The sequence below is a fragment of the Panthera leo genome, chromosome D4 (assembly GCF_018350215.1).
Source record: "Panthera leo isolate Ple1 chromosome D4, P.leo_Ple1_pat1.1, whole genome shotgun sequence".
Lineage (NCBI taxonomy): Eukaryota > Metazoa > Chordata > Mammalia > Carnivora > Felidae > Panthera > Panthera leo.
The window spans coordinates 57,172,501-57,187,747 of record NC_056691.1 but is presented as its reverse complement, the minus strand read 5'-3'; the positions used below and the strand labels follow the sequence as shown (position 1 = coordinate 57,187,747).

The window sequence follows — 15,247 nt, the reverse complement described above, 5'->3', positions numbered from 1 at the left end:
TCATGATAAGATTTTAATGGATGAGGAGTTGCTCCTTATGGATGAGCAAAGAAAGTGGTTTCTTGAGATGGAATCTACTCCTGGTGGAGATGCTGTGAAGACTGTTGAAATGACAGCAAAGGATTTAGAAATTACATAAACTTAGTTGATAAAGCAGTGTGGGGTTTGAGAGAATTGACTCTAATTTCAAAAGAAGTTCTACTGTGGGTGAAATGGTATGAAATGGCATTGAATGCTAGAGAAATTGTTTGTGAAAGAAAGAGTCAATAAATGTGGCAAACTTCATGGTCTTATTTTAAGAACTTGCCACAGTCACCCCAACCTTCAGCACCCACACCCTGATCAGTCAGGAGCCATCAACACTGAGGCAGGACCTTTCACCAGCAAAAAGATTACAACTCACTGAAAGCTAAGATGATGGTTAGCATTTTTTAGCAATAAAGTATTTTTAAATTAAGGCATACACATTTTTTAAGACATAATGCTATGGCACACTTCACAGACTATAGTATAGTATAATTGTAACTCTTATATGCACTGGGAAACCAAAATAGTCATTTGACTTGCTTTATTGCAATATTCACTTTATTGCAGTGATCTGGAACAGAACCCACAATATCCCTGAGGTATGGCTGTACTTCCCTCTTCCCTGAAACAGACCTCAAAGTGGGTTGGATAAGGAGTTTTAGTGTAGGGCAAAGCCAATCCCCATGACCAAGCATAGAGTTCTAGCTTCTTACTATAAGAGCTCGAGGGCCATGGTCTTTGTCCCTGAGATTTCTGTGAGGCTAAGCCATGCATTGTACTGGACAGCCACTACTTAGGAAATGTTTGTAGTTGCCTATGGAAGGTGGCAGCTTTCACATTTTAAGTGCTTGGCTTACTTCACCACACCATCACCTATCTTCTACCCACCACTGCCAAAGATCTATAGTGTTTTTGATGAAAGATCAAATTATTTTCCGGTTAGAAACAAAATACAAATATTGTCACATTATAAACCCCAACTGGCTCCTAATTAGTATTCTCACCCGCAATTTACCTTCCAGTACTACCAGATTCATCTCCTTAAAGTACCATCTTTCTTCCATATGTCACTCCTTCTACCTCTTTTAATGGTTTCCCATTATCCAGAGAATTAAGTTCAAACTCATTTTGGCTTTCAAGGTCCTCCATCTTTGCTATCTATCTACTCCCTCTCTATACAACCCTACTTCCCATACTTCATCATGTAGTCCTTCAAACCTGTTTCACTATCCATTTCCTTTTTTTTAATTAATTAATTTATTTAAATGTTTATTTTCAAGAGAGAGAGACAGAGCATGAGAGGGGGAGAGGCAGAGGGAGGGGGAGACACAGAATCCAAAGCAGGCTCCAGGCTCTGAGCTGTCAGCACAGAGACCAACGTGGGGCTTGAACCCAGAAACTGTGAGATCATGACCTGAGCCAAAGTTAGATGCTTAACCAACTGAGCCACCCAGGCGCCCCTATTTTTTTTATTTTTAAATATAATTTATTGTCAAATTGGCTAACAAAAAGTGTTTACAGTGCACTCTTGGTTTTGGGGGTAGATTCTCATGATTCATCGCTTACATACAACACCCAGTGCTCATCCCAACATGTGCCTTCCTCAATGTCCACCACCCATTTTCCCCTCTCCTCTCCCCCCTCTCCCATCAACCCTCAGTTTGTTCTCTGTATATAAGAGTGTCTTATGGTTTGCCTCCCTCCCTCTCTGTAACTATTTTTTCCCCTTCCCTTCCCCCATGGTCTTAAGTTTCTCAAGTTCCACATATGAGTGAAAACATATGATATCTGTCTTTCTCTGACTGACTTATTTCACTTAGCATAATACCCTCCAGTTCCATCCATGTTGCTGCAAATGGCAGGATTTCATTCTTTCTCATTGCCAAGTAGTATTCCCATAATCTCATTTCCACTCTGCTGCCTTTGTTCAGATTCTCCTACCTGTTACACTTGGATCTCTACTCAGAATTATTCAGAATCTACAAGGCTCAGATCAACTCATCCGCCAAGTCTTCACTGATCAGCCCAGAGCCAGAAATGATCTGTCTTCTGAACCTATGGCTACAGGCTGTGAGTTTTACAGACAGGAAAAGAACCCCACAAAACTCAGTAAATCAATATGGGATTGCCAATTTCTTACATTGCCAAGTAGCATCATTAAAAAACAAAATAGGGGTGCCTGGGTAGCTCAGTTGGTTAAGTGACCGGCTCTTGATTTCAGCTCAGGTCATGATCTCGTGGTTTGTGCTTTGCACTGACAGTGCAGAGCCTGCTTGGGATTCTCTTTCTCTCCCTCTCTTTGCCCCTGCCATGCTCTCTCTTTCTCAAAATAAATAAATAAACTTAAAAAAAACCTTTGCATCAACTATCATCATTTCATAAAAATAAGCATATCATTACTTTTCTCATTTCATTGCATACTGCTGCAAAATTCATGAAAAAGTAGCATTAGTTCACAAACAGTTTTGATTAAGTAAATCATTTGTCTTTTCATGTGTTTATTGTTCTTTTTTTCATATCCACTTTAATGTCTCTTTTAACTGCAAAGTCCAAGTTAAATTCATCTTTGCCCAATATCCAGCGTATAAGACAGAATTTTTATTTTGTGTTTCCCACAAAACCTAGCACAGTGCTTGGGCAGATAGAAAATGGTGAGTCCAAGTCTTGTTGAACATGAGTAGTATAAAAAAAGATGAGCCTTGAGTGTAAATGAGAGTGAGCAATAGACAGATCTGACTCAAATGGCTTAGAAGAGAAGACCCCTGTTTCATGTGGGGGTAAAAAAGATCTGTTAAAAGAAAGCTTTTAAAAAAAAAAAAGGAGTAATTCTTCATAACCTTGAGTCAGGCAATATATTCTTAGACACAATGCCAAAAGTACAAGTGACAAAAGAAAACATAAAGTGGACTTCATAAGAATTTAAAGCTTTTGTGCTTCAAAGGATACAATCAAGATAGTGAAAAGACAACCCACAGAATGGGAGCAAATATTTGCAAATCATATTTCTTTCTCTTTTTTAAAGTTTTATTTATTTATTTTGAGAGGAAGGGAGAGAGAGAGCAAGAGAAAGAACACGAGCAAGGTTGGGGCAGAGAGAGGGAGAGAGAGAATCCCAAGCAGGCTTTGTGCCGGCAGCGCACAAGCCCCAATGAGGGGCTTGAACTCATAAACTGTGAGATCATGACCTGAGCTGAAACCAAGAGTCAGATGCTTACCCAACTGAAACACCCAGGCACTTTTGCAAATCATATTTCTGATAAGAGATTTCTATCCAGAATATATAAAGAACTCTTAACAACTCAATAATAAAAAGATCTATAACTCAATTAAAAAATGGACAAAGGATTTGAATAGATATTTCTCCAAATAAGACATAAAAATCATCAATAAGCACATGAAAAGAATTCCAATGTCATTTGTTATTAGGGAAGTGCAAATCAAAACTAAAATGAAATACCACTTCACCCTTCTAGAATGGCTAAAATCTAAAAGACAGACAATAACAAGTATTGATGATAATGTGGAGAAATCAGAACCCTTATACATGGCTGGGAGGATTGTAAAATGGTGCAATCACTTTGGAAAACAGTCTGGAAGTTCCTTAAAATGTGAAATATAGAGTTACCATATGACCCAGAAATTCTACTCCTAGAGATATTCCCAAAAGAAATGAAAACAAAAATTCACACAAAAGCTTGTATACAAATATTCACAGCATTATTCATGATAGCCAAAAAGTGGGAACAACCAAGTGTCTTTCAATAGATGAATGGATAAGTAAAATGTGATATGTTCATAAAATGGAATATTATTCAACAAAAAAAGGAATGAAGTACTGAAACATGTTACAACATAGATGAACCTTGAAAACATTACTCTAAGTGGAAGAAGCCAAATATGGAAGGTCACATATGATTTGACTGCATTTATATGAAATGTCCAGATTAGGCAAATCTACGGAGACAAAAAGTAGGCTAGTGGCTGACAGGGACTTGGGGAACGGGGAAAATAGGGAGTGACTGTTAACAGGTATGGGATTTCTTTGTGGGATGATGCAAATGTTTTAAAATTAGATTGTGGTGATAGTTGCTCAACTCTGTGAATATGCTAAAAACACTAAACTGTATACTTTAACTGGTGAAACATGGTACATCAATTATATCTCCATTAATCTGTTAAAAGGAGTAAGCTGCAGCAGCAATGAACAGTGTTGCTCAGCTCCACAGAGACAGAAGTCTTTGAAGTCTCTGCAACTGGGTAAGGGTGATGGAATTTCAGGTATACAGAAAGCAGAGGCATTTCTGGCATCACTGGCATGTCAACCCAAGGACCTGAGACAATACCCTCTTTCTCCTGTTTTTTTCAACACAAAAATTCTTAAAAGAATAGATTATGTTGGGGCGCCTGGGTGGGACTTTGGCTCAGGTCATGATCTCACCACTTGGCTCATGGGCCCACATTGGGCTCTGTGCTGACAGCTCAGAGCCTGGAGCCTGCTTCGGATTCTGTGTCTCCCTCTCTCTCTGCCCCTCCCCCACTTGCACTCTGTCTCTCTCTCTCAAAAAAATAAAAAAAATAAAAAGAATAGATTATGTTAACTTTATTTTCTCCCTAACCATTTCTTAACTACCTAAAGTCTGTCTGTCTTGTAATACTTGGTCTGAAATAGTTTAATTTTGAACTTACATTATTTAAATTTTTTATTTGGCTATTTTCTCCTATTAAAACCCTCTTTTCCCTTTGGCTTTAATCTTCCTAGTTCTTCCTCTTAGATCATTCTTCATGGTTTAATAAACCAATACCTGGCACACTTTTAAATGTAGACTTATAGTCAAATATACTCAAATTTAAAAATTTTACAAATAATGAAAAATAATGTAGATTTACAGCAAGGCTCAGATGTGAAGTCTTTTCAACTTGAGAAGTATTTGGCCCTTCCCATTATGCCACTGATTTCCAAATCTTACATTCTTCCAGAACTTCCAGAATCAAATCTCTATTGCCTATTAGACACTTTACCATTACCTCAAATTCGACACATCTAACTAAAGTCAAACTGATTTTTCTATTTCAAATCAGCCTTCTTTGGACTATCAGTAACAAACACAAGCTTGAAAACACTAAGAGTTATCTGGACTCTCTCTACATTCAATCACCAAGTCATGCCGAATCTTTTTTCAAATATTTTCGGCATTGATCTAATAATTTATTGTGCTTTACTATATTCCAACTATTATGCTAAGCACTAACTTACATTATCTCATTTAATCCATATAACCACTCTCTAAGCTAAGTATTATTATGTCTATTTTATGGATGAGAAATGAGGTTCAGGGATATTAAAAATCTTCCTAAGATAACTCAGTCAGTAAATATCTGATCTGAGATTCAGATAAAGAAATGTCTGATTCTAAAGTCAGTGTTCTTATTAACCACTTGTTATATTGCCTCTCAAATTCCCACTCTTACTCCCAATCTTTCTAATTCAGATCTGCATTACCTCTCCTTTGAATTATTATATACTTTTTCTACTAGCTTCATGCTTTCTAGTGCTTTCATTCCGTCTCTTTCCTCCCAGCTATCCTATTTAATGACACAAGATTAATCTTCCCAAAGCACAGCCTTCAATATATCACCTTATTACTAAAAAGTCTTCAATGGCTCCTTACTGCCTACAGGATAATCCAAATTCCTTAATGTGACATTCAAAATTCCTTCCTACTTATCGAACCATGTTCCATTACATGCCAAATTTATTCTGAATTCTGAGTTTTGGCTTACTCCACTAGGAAGACATCTGGAATACTCTCTCCCTATTTCTCTTTTCTTTTCTTTTCTTTTCAAGGACCTAGCTCAAAGCCTACCATGTCTGGAAGCTTTTCTTTCTTCTCCTCCTCTTGCTCCCCCTCCTCCTCCTCCTCCTTTTTTTTTTTTTTATTTAGATCCTCTTTAATTCTTTTTTTTTCAATATATGAAATTTTTGTCAAATTGGTTTCCATACAACACCCAGTGCTCATCCCAAAAGGTGCCCTCCTCAATACCCATCACCCTTCTTCTTCTTTTTAAAATGTTTATTTTTGAGAGAGAGAGAAAGAGAGAGAAAGTGTGAGCAGGGGAGAGGCAGAGAGAGAGAGAGAGAGAGAGAGAGAGAATCTGAAGCAGGCTCCAGGCTCTGAGCTGTCAGCACAGAGCCTAACGCAAGGCTTGAACCCATGAGGAGTTGAGAGATGGATCATGAACTGAGCCGAAGTCAGGCACTCAACCAACTGAGCCACCCAGGTGCCCTGGAAGCTTTTCTTAATCACAGGAATTTTCTCTTGAACTTCAATACCAATCGTCTGCACAACTCATTTGGTACCAAACCTTGGCCAGTTTATTTTGTTATTTATCTCTTCATGACAGCACATTTTTGCAGTGTGGGGCTGTGTCTTATATCTTGATAGGTAATTATTAGCACAAAACCTTGGAACTTAGTAGGGCATCACCAATGTTTATTTGATAAAGCTACTGGATGGCAAGCCCAGCAGGCTAGCTGGACCCAAGATAACTTTTGGGAGCTTAGCTTAGCCTGAGAACAGCACATCTGATGAGAAGGAGGAGAGGAAGGAAGGAAGGAAGATAAAAACCAAAAAGCTGAGACTTAATAAAAAAATTCTCAGTGCCAAGATCTTAAACTCTTAACCCCTCATTTCTCTCCATTTTCATACCACGGATGGAAAGATGACTAAACAGCTGTGTCTTCAGTCAGCACTTCCCTACCATTTATTCCCAGTCATGATCTTAGACCATATGTTGCAAAGTGACAGCGTGACAGTCACATCTTGTGTGTCAATAGGTTTTATGTCGCTTGCACAGTAAAAATGCCACCATAAGAACAAAAATTTTGGAAGGGCACCTGGGTGGCTCAGTTGGTTGGGCGACTGACTTTGGCTGAGGTCATGATCTTGCAGTTCATGAGTTTGAGCCCCACATCAGGCTTGCTGCTGTCAGCCTGACAGCACAGAGACCACCTCAGATCCTCTGTTCTCCTATGTACCTCCCCCACTTGTGCTCTCCCAAACATAAATAAATATTAAAAATAAAAAAATAAATATATAAAAATTTTGGAGAGTTCTAAAAAAAAAAAAATTAAAAAAAAAATCTGGATTTCAGTTTGTCTTGCTTGAAAAAACTGACCATGTATCAGGCCCTCATTTCCAGATAGTAACAACTGGCTGGAATTGAGAAGTGGCTGCCCTCATATGATAGGCATGTGCCCTTCCGTCTGACATGTTCCCATCACTCCTCATGGAGTTTTGTAACTAGCCAGGTTCACTTTATTCATTTGCATTTTGCATTATTTTCCTTGATCCTATAAAGCATTTGAGATTGCAACCCTTGCCCAGAATAACAGGTATGCTTTCTCTTTCTGTCCTCAACCCCAGATTTACCTGACATTTCCACAATCATGTTCACTGCAGTATTACTTGCAACAGCAAAAAATTAAAAAAAAAAATTCTAAATATCAAATTCTATTGGATATTTATGAAGGCTAGTATAGAAAAAGGCTTAAAAGCTAATAAAAAAAAGTAGGATATCAAATTGTATACAGTAACTTCTGCTTCCTGAATATGGTGAACAAGATATTAAGGGAGACCCTTCTACTGCAAAAAACCTAGATCCTATATAACATACACCTTTTAAAGCATTTTAGGACTCAGGTAAACAGAAGAAATCTCTAAGGCTACTCCTCCTATCCCCCCAAAAGGAGAAAAATCATGAGCTGTGGAGTAAGCAAGGAGGAGGGCCAGGGTTCCTTGTGGGCCAGTTCCCAAAACATTCTAATTGTGGTCAGAATGACAAGCCTTTGGACAACTAAAAGGTGAGGGAGTTAAACCTGAGACTCCTACATTAAGCTGAGACCTTTGAAGTATGTTCAAGTGATCCAGGGATGGTGGTTCCCCCCAACTTTTGGGAGAAGCAGATATATATTTTCACTGGAGGAAACTACCTCAGCTTAAGCAGACAGGATTCTCAAAATTAAAAAACAAACAAAAATTAGTTAATATCAAAGATCACAAATATACATGGAAGCACCATATATGAATAACAGAGAAAACAAATAACAGATTTAAACTGCAAGGACTGCAGATATTAAAAATGTCAGATACAGAATACAAATCAGCTATGTGTGAAATGTTTTAAATAAAGGATGAAATCTCAAAGATAACCAAGTAGCAAGAGATTATTAGAAAGTCTAGGGATGGTGAAAATAAAACGTATATGAATATAACCACTGGCTACTAAGCATTCCTATTCCTGGGCCAGGCTGTTTTATGGGGAATCACTATGGTAAAAAAAAAAAAAGGATATGAAGGCTAATGGGAGATACATTATACACCCCACTACAGAGGTGAACAGTAGCCTACTCAAAACAGTGTGTGAAAGTGCTCCATAAACTATAGTGTTTTTATAGAAATGTAAAGCATTGCTATTACTCTTTAAAAATGCTAGCATCCATTGATGATTTTTGTCTGAATCAGCTATTATTCTTTCTACGTTTATTAGCTGGCATTCTAATACAAGAACAATTTCTTTTCTTTCCCCCTCCCTCCCTCCCTTTCTTCCTTTGGTATCAGTATAGACTCTTGTAGACTCCTGGGCTCTTTTCTTTTCTTTTCTTTTCTTTTCTTTTCTTTTCTTTCTTTCTTTTTCTTTCTTTCTTTCTTTCTTTCTTTCTTTTTTAATTGAATGGGTCATAATCCACTGTTGGTATTACTGATTTTGATGCTCAGATTGTCCCATATTTGGCACTATTTGACTTTTTTTCATTGTGAAGACCTTTACTGCTGTGTATAAACTTTTAAAAATTGACTATTTATTTTGGAATAATTTTCAATTTTAGAAAGTTATTTATTTTGAAATAATATTTGAACCATCAAAGATAGTTCAGAGAGTTCCTGAATGTCCTCCAACCAGTTCCTATTACCATTTTACATAATCCTTGTACATTTGTCAAAACAAAGACATTAACATTGTACACATTACCATTAACTAGATTTGCAGACTATTTGGATTTTGCCAGTTTTCCTACTAACGTACATTTTCTCTTATTTGGATTTTTATTTTTATTTATTTTTAAGTTTATTTATTTTGAGAGAGAGAGAGAGAAAGAGAGTGTGCACGACGGGAGGAGGGGCAGAGAGAGGGAGAGAGAGAATCACAAGCAGCCTCTGCACTGTTGGCACGGACCCCAATCCAGGGCTCAAACCCACAAACCGTGAGATCATGACCTGAGACAAAATCAAGAGTCAGACACTCAACCGACTGAGCCACCAATGTGCCCCTGTTGTTTGGCTTTTTAAAAAACTAAATGTATATATAACTTTCATAAAACATGTTAGTTAAAAAAAAAAAATAAAGCCAAACCAAAAAAATAAAGAATCCTAAAAAAGATATTCAGATGTGTTTATATTGAGATAAATAGCATGGATATTATTGTTAAGTATAGCTCAGTGAAGAAAAAAGATCTGCATTTTCCACAATCAAGACACTGAGTAGTTGTGGAAACTATCCAGGCAGGTAATTTTTAGTGAAAGCAAGCAGTATTAAAAAATAGATAAGACTATGTGATCCTAGTAGACTTCTGTTCCCAGTCTTTCCCAATAATTTCTTTGCTTAGCTTTCACCTCAGGAAACTCTTCTTTGGAAAACAACAGGAGTACATTTGTTTGTGTTGACCTAGGTCAGATATCCTGTACACCAAAAACAACCTATAGTAGGTAACACCTCTGGCCATGTTTTTACCACAAATTGTAGACTGATTTCAGTAGGAAAAGTCAGAAGTGCTCAAATCATAACAAATCAAATAAACTCTGAGATACTATAGTAGTCTTCCTTTATCTGCAGGGGCTATGTTCCAAGACCCCTGGTGGATGTCTAAAACCACGGAGGGCACTGAACCCTATATATACTATGTTTTTTTCCTATACATACATACATGTGGTAGTTTAATTTATAAATTAGGCATAGCAAGAGATTAACAGCAATAACTTACAATAAAACAGAACAATTTTATTTAACACTATACTATAATAAAAGTTATGTGGATACGGTCTTTCTTAAAATATCTCATTGTACTGCACTCACCCTTCTTGTGATGATGTGAGATGATAAAATGCCTCTGTGAGAAGATGAAGGGAGATGAATGACATAGGCATTGTGATGTTGTGCTAGGTTACTGACCCTTTGACAACTGTCGGAAGGAGGATCTGCTTCCAGAGGGACCATGGTTGAATGTGCACGGGTTAACTGAAACCGTGGAAAGTGAAACTGTGGATGACTACTGTATACTTCTCTCTGATCTAGAAGCATTCCGAGGCTATTAATTAATATCATGTGAAGAGTTAGTCAATCAATCAAGCAAGCAATCAACCCACAAGCATCCTACTGTGAAGCACTGTGCTGGAAGTTCAGGGGTAAAAGCCCAACTTGAGGGTCTCCTAATTTTGTTAAAACCATTGCCAACATGTCTGTGGAGAGGGCTAAGGCAGCAAGAAAGACATTTCAGGATAAGTGTTAAAGCAGTGGTTTCAAATTTTTTTAGTCCTAATACATAAAACAGAGCTACTCTGGTTGAAACAGGGGAGGCCTAGAGCTCCATACACTCCAAATCCCTCTCTCCACTGTGGGGGTCCCCAAAGGCACTTCTAGGAGAGCCTGTGGGTTAGCGGGAGAAATTTTGAAAACCTCTAGGCAAAGGCAAAGGCAAAGGCAAGACTGTCCAACATGTTTTGTTGGGTTGGGGAAATGGAGAGTGAAACAAATGATTAACTGATAGAAATCATCTCTTCTCTCTTTCTTCATGGCTCCCAAATCAAAGAGGTGTGGAAAATAATAGGTGCGCTAATAGCAGAGTTACTTCTGAGGGCAAAAATGAATTTTCTACATTAATTCAGGAAAATCAATTTGTGTCACTACCCTCCATACCTGCCAAGATCCTATGTCTTTATAGGCCTTGAGATTTTTAAAAAAATATTTATTTATTTTTAAAGGAGAGAGAGAGAGTATGAGCAGGGGCGGGGGCAGAGAGAGAGAGAGGAAAACACAGAATCCGAAGAAGGCTCCAGGCTCTGAGCTGTCAGCACAGAGCCCGATGTGGGGCTCGAACCCATGAACTGTGAGATCATGACCTGAGCCAAAGTCAGACGCTCAACCGAGTCATCCAGGCGCCCCTAAAGGCCTTGAGATTTGATGGAGATTTTGAATTTCTTACAAGATAACTGCCTCTCTTTGAAATGTGTGAGAGATGCTGAAAGAATTTGGAGATTGAAGAACTGGTGGTAATAGTGATACCCAAGGGTGTCTGCATGGAGTTACAAGGAAAGAATAAACAGAAAGTTAGATGCTTAAGAGCACCTGGCTATGGCATCAGGAGTCCAATTCCACAAATGAAATAGCAGCCAATAATACCCAGAGCTCATCTGTCTTTCCTCCTGGTTACATGTAGCTGCTCCTAACTGAGGAGGCCACTGCTCTGAACTGATATTATGTTATTTTGGATTCCAAATGAGACCAGCTAGCATGCTGGGAGTGTGTTGGAAGAGGCCTGAAGGGTTGTCCCAGACACACCCAACTGCTTCCTTACGAGGACTCCCTAATATAGAATCCTCTTTCTAAGCACAGAGCTTTGCTTTGCTTTCAGCTTCTCAAATATGTCACAGAAAGGTTCAGCTCAAAGTGCACTCCCTAAAGTCAAATACAAACACTATACAAAAGGCGTGGCTCTGAAGTAGAATGGGCTCTTTCCTAGGACTACCTGGTATGGGTAGATCTTCTTTTCCTCAAGTCTGTCTTCCCTTGTGACCTGGAAATATGCAGGCATCTTTATTTAATGTAATCAAAGTAGCTGACAGAATATCCAGGTGGAACCTGGTGGAACCCCTAATAAGCCTAAGCCTTCACCTCTCAGGCTCAGCTGTACCTGAAGCTCCCAAGGCTCCAATTCAATGAATGGAGATTGTAGCACTGGGAATTATAGCTAGGAAAAGAATAAACTAGAAGCCACTGACCCTCACTGAACTATAAAGGGTTGCTTTCCTTTATTCCTTACAAATCCGGTAATAATAAACCTAGTTGTCCCAGAGTCTTTCTCTGCTCAAAAGAGATTATACCTAGTAAAAAAAAAATTCTTCTTTTCTACTCATTCAGCCATCAAGAGTATAGCTTTCTCTAGTAGGTCAACTATTTGATTCCTTCCTTAGTTCAACTCATAGCACCTGTTTGGAGGCAGCAGGCTGAATCACATGACCTCTTAAGGTTCCTTTAAGCTCTAATTACAAATGAAGCCAAATTAAAACCTGGAGCCCAAGGAAAGGTTCCTATGCAGAGTGCTAGTTAACGTCCTTCCACTCACCGTCTTCTTGCCTTTCAACAAAAATACACAGACACACATGCACACCCACACTTCCAGGTGCCTGGCTTCTAATTGCTACAGTTAGAAGTCTCCAGAGATTGAGAATTTGCTATAAATCCTATCTCTTTAGAGGATGTAGGTTGGAGAGAGAGAAGACAACTATAGAGAATTAGGAAAGATTTAGCTCCTACCTTGACAGACCAAGTTCTTCAGCTGAGGGTATGGAGGAGGAAGATGGAGAGATTAAGCCTTCCAATTCTGGGTGTAGGTGAGCAGCAAAGGGAGGAGTAAACCACCAAGACCAGAGACAGTGTGCCAGATGTGGGTAGTCCTAGGCCCAGCTCGGGGTGCTCTGTTAGGAGGACAGCTCTCAAGTATGTATTTGCAGCAGCAAGTTGGCTGGGACAAAAAAGGCCCAATGTGGTCAACCCCTTGTTTTTTCTTTAGCTGTTCCTTTTGGCCCCTAGGCTCCAGAAAACAAGGCCAGAGTGTTCTCCGCTTCCCCTCCCCCAAGGCAGTGGACTGAGGCACGCAGGCTGGTAAGCTGCTATCCTATCAGTCTATCAAAAGCTGTAAATAAAAGGCCACAAGTGCACAGTGAAGTAGACTATGAGAAGAATCTAGATTGAATTACACAAGCCAGTTGTGGAGAAAGGGTGGGGGAGATAGGAGAAAGAAGAGACAGAAGTCTAGCTGCCCTTCAAGGAAATATTATCATCCAAGCACACGCCTCCCTCAGCATGACTGCTAGAAGCCATCAAAGCATTGCTCCCCTAGGGAACCAGGCTCCAGTCTGGCCTTTTTCTCAGCAGAGGGGTCCTAGTTTCTGAGAATTCTCCATGAGACTCAAAGCCTTTTCCCAGAGGTGACTTACCTTCTGATAGACTTTAGAAAATAGTCTCTTCAGTCCAGCTTACCATGCTTGGTAAGAGCACCAGGACTGCTTCAATAGCAGGTGGCAGCAAAGACCATTTCTCTGTACCAGATACTGTATTTGCTTTAGTTATAAGACTAAGATGAAAATAAATTGATGTATACTTAAAAAAATGTCTAAAGCAGGTGGCTAAGGTCTGGCCTGAGTCCTGAGTATTCAGGAGCCTCAGTTCTGTAATGATTCAGAGCATGGATTTTGGTGTTGACAGTTCTGGATTCAAATGTGACACACTACTTGCTAGCTGTGGACTTTGGGAAGTTACTCAACTTCACCAAACTTCAGCTTCCTCATTTGTAAAACTGTCATATCTTCCTTCAAAGGCTTGAGGTAGAATTAAATAAGATATTGCATGTAAAGCGCCTGACACAAGATATGTGCTCAGTCATGGTCATTATTATTATTATATTTTTGGCAGATGATCAATGGAAACTTTCTTCTCTTCTTTCCCAATTTTCCAGAAAATCTAAAGGCTCCAGGTCTAGGGAACTGGTAGGCAAAACCTCTTTAAAATATTGAAAGGAAATGGAAAGAGTTATGTTGTTTTTTTCCCCTCCACTGCATTAGAACTGAATCAGTCAGCCTGTGCTGATTATACTCTGGACTGGCAGTCTGGCCCTGGGAGCCTAAGGCTCTCCTAAACCAAAGATACTATTCCATCTCTAGTATTACCTGTTGTGGGGCATGCTCCCAGACTGATGGTGCTTCTCCAGGGGCCCCAGATCAGATCCCAGTAGATGTAGGAAAGAAACAGTCTGATCCCAGGCTGGGAGGATAGGTCTGTCCAGGCTGTTGTCTGCCCATCACAGCTGCATATGAGGCCTATGGGTTAATAATAGCAACTCTGATGCCAATGGATTAAGACAGCACTGTAGGAGGTGTTTATTTTTACACTCTGGCGTCAGTATCAAGTTCTACTGGTTACTGCCCAAATCTAGGACAGCTTCCTGCTATAAGAGTGGCCTCAGGCTTCTCCAGGATGCTAAGTTGGATTCTGAGGGAAGCGAGCCTTGTTGAAAACAGTTCAGAATTCACAGGGGACAGGGAAGGGGAAAGGGAACAAACAGACCTGTCATGTGTCCAGCTGTCTGGTCCCAAATCTCTGGGACCAGGAGAATTTCAGTTGAGAGCTGTTCTTTATAGCATTCTCCAGAGTCAGGTAGGCCCTGGACAAGAGACCTAATACACTGTTTTGGAAGGGTGTACACATACATACACATACAAACAGGCTGCACTGAAATGATCTGAATAATGACAAAGATCAAGAAAAGACTTCTCTCAGCTAACCAGAAGCTTGGCCTTATCAATCACAAGTTCCAGATTAGCGCAGTGAGTGCTGACATTACAAGACAAAGATATCTAAAACAAAATATGGTTAGGCTCGTCCTTAATTGATTTGCATAGTGTCTTTAGCAGGTAGATCAAATCCCTTGAAAATTTATTTGGCCAAAGCTCTTCCTAGACATAACACAACAGGATAGAAACACCAAGAAACCAGCCCTCATCTTTCTGGCCTAGAGCCAGTGCCCAGAAAATCTTTCCTGAAAACTTCTTTATCCCTCAGGGCCTATAGATTGGGGTCCCAGGGATCTTGCACTTTGACTACAGTATCTAGAACTCTGTGGATAGATATCCCACTCATCTCCCTGAAAGGCAGCTCCTAACACAGATTCATCTTGTTCTATTAGGCAGACAGGGATGTGAAAAGGTTGACAGCTGGACAGATGATGTAAATAACCTACTAAGGGGCCGTGTGCACAGCAGACTGCTGTGGAATGACAAAAATGTACCACACATTAGGTAGGAATGCTGAAGTGCAAAGAAAGCAGCCAATCAGCCAAGCTCACGGTAACAGTGACTCCATCATCTTCCTGCCTGTGGCTGACTCATAACCG

The 15,247-nt window shown here is 39.5% G+C and overlaps 1 protein-coding gene across 3 annotated transcripts in view; it reads right to left on the bottom strand.

Annotated features, from left to right (window-relative positions):
* RUSC2 (RUN and SH3 domain containing 2) overlaps positions 1 to 15,247 on the bottom strand; it is a 67,058-nt gene that overhangs the window by 27,167 nt on the left and 24,644 nt on the right. The window contains exon 2 of one of the 3 annotated variants that reach the window (XM_042914342.1): positions 14,025 to 14,174. The exons of the other annotated variants lie outside the window; for them this stretch is intronic. The gene's annotated coding sequence lies outside the window, so the exon portion shown is untranslated. The remainder of the gene's footprint in view (positions 1 to 14,024; positions 14,175 to 15,247) is intronic. 3 annotated transcript variants of the gene reach the window in all.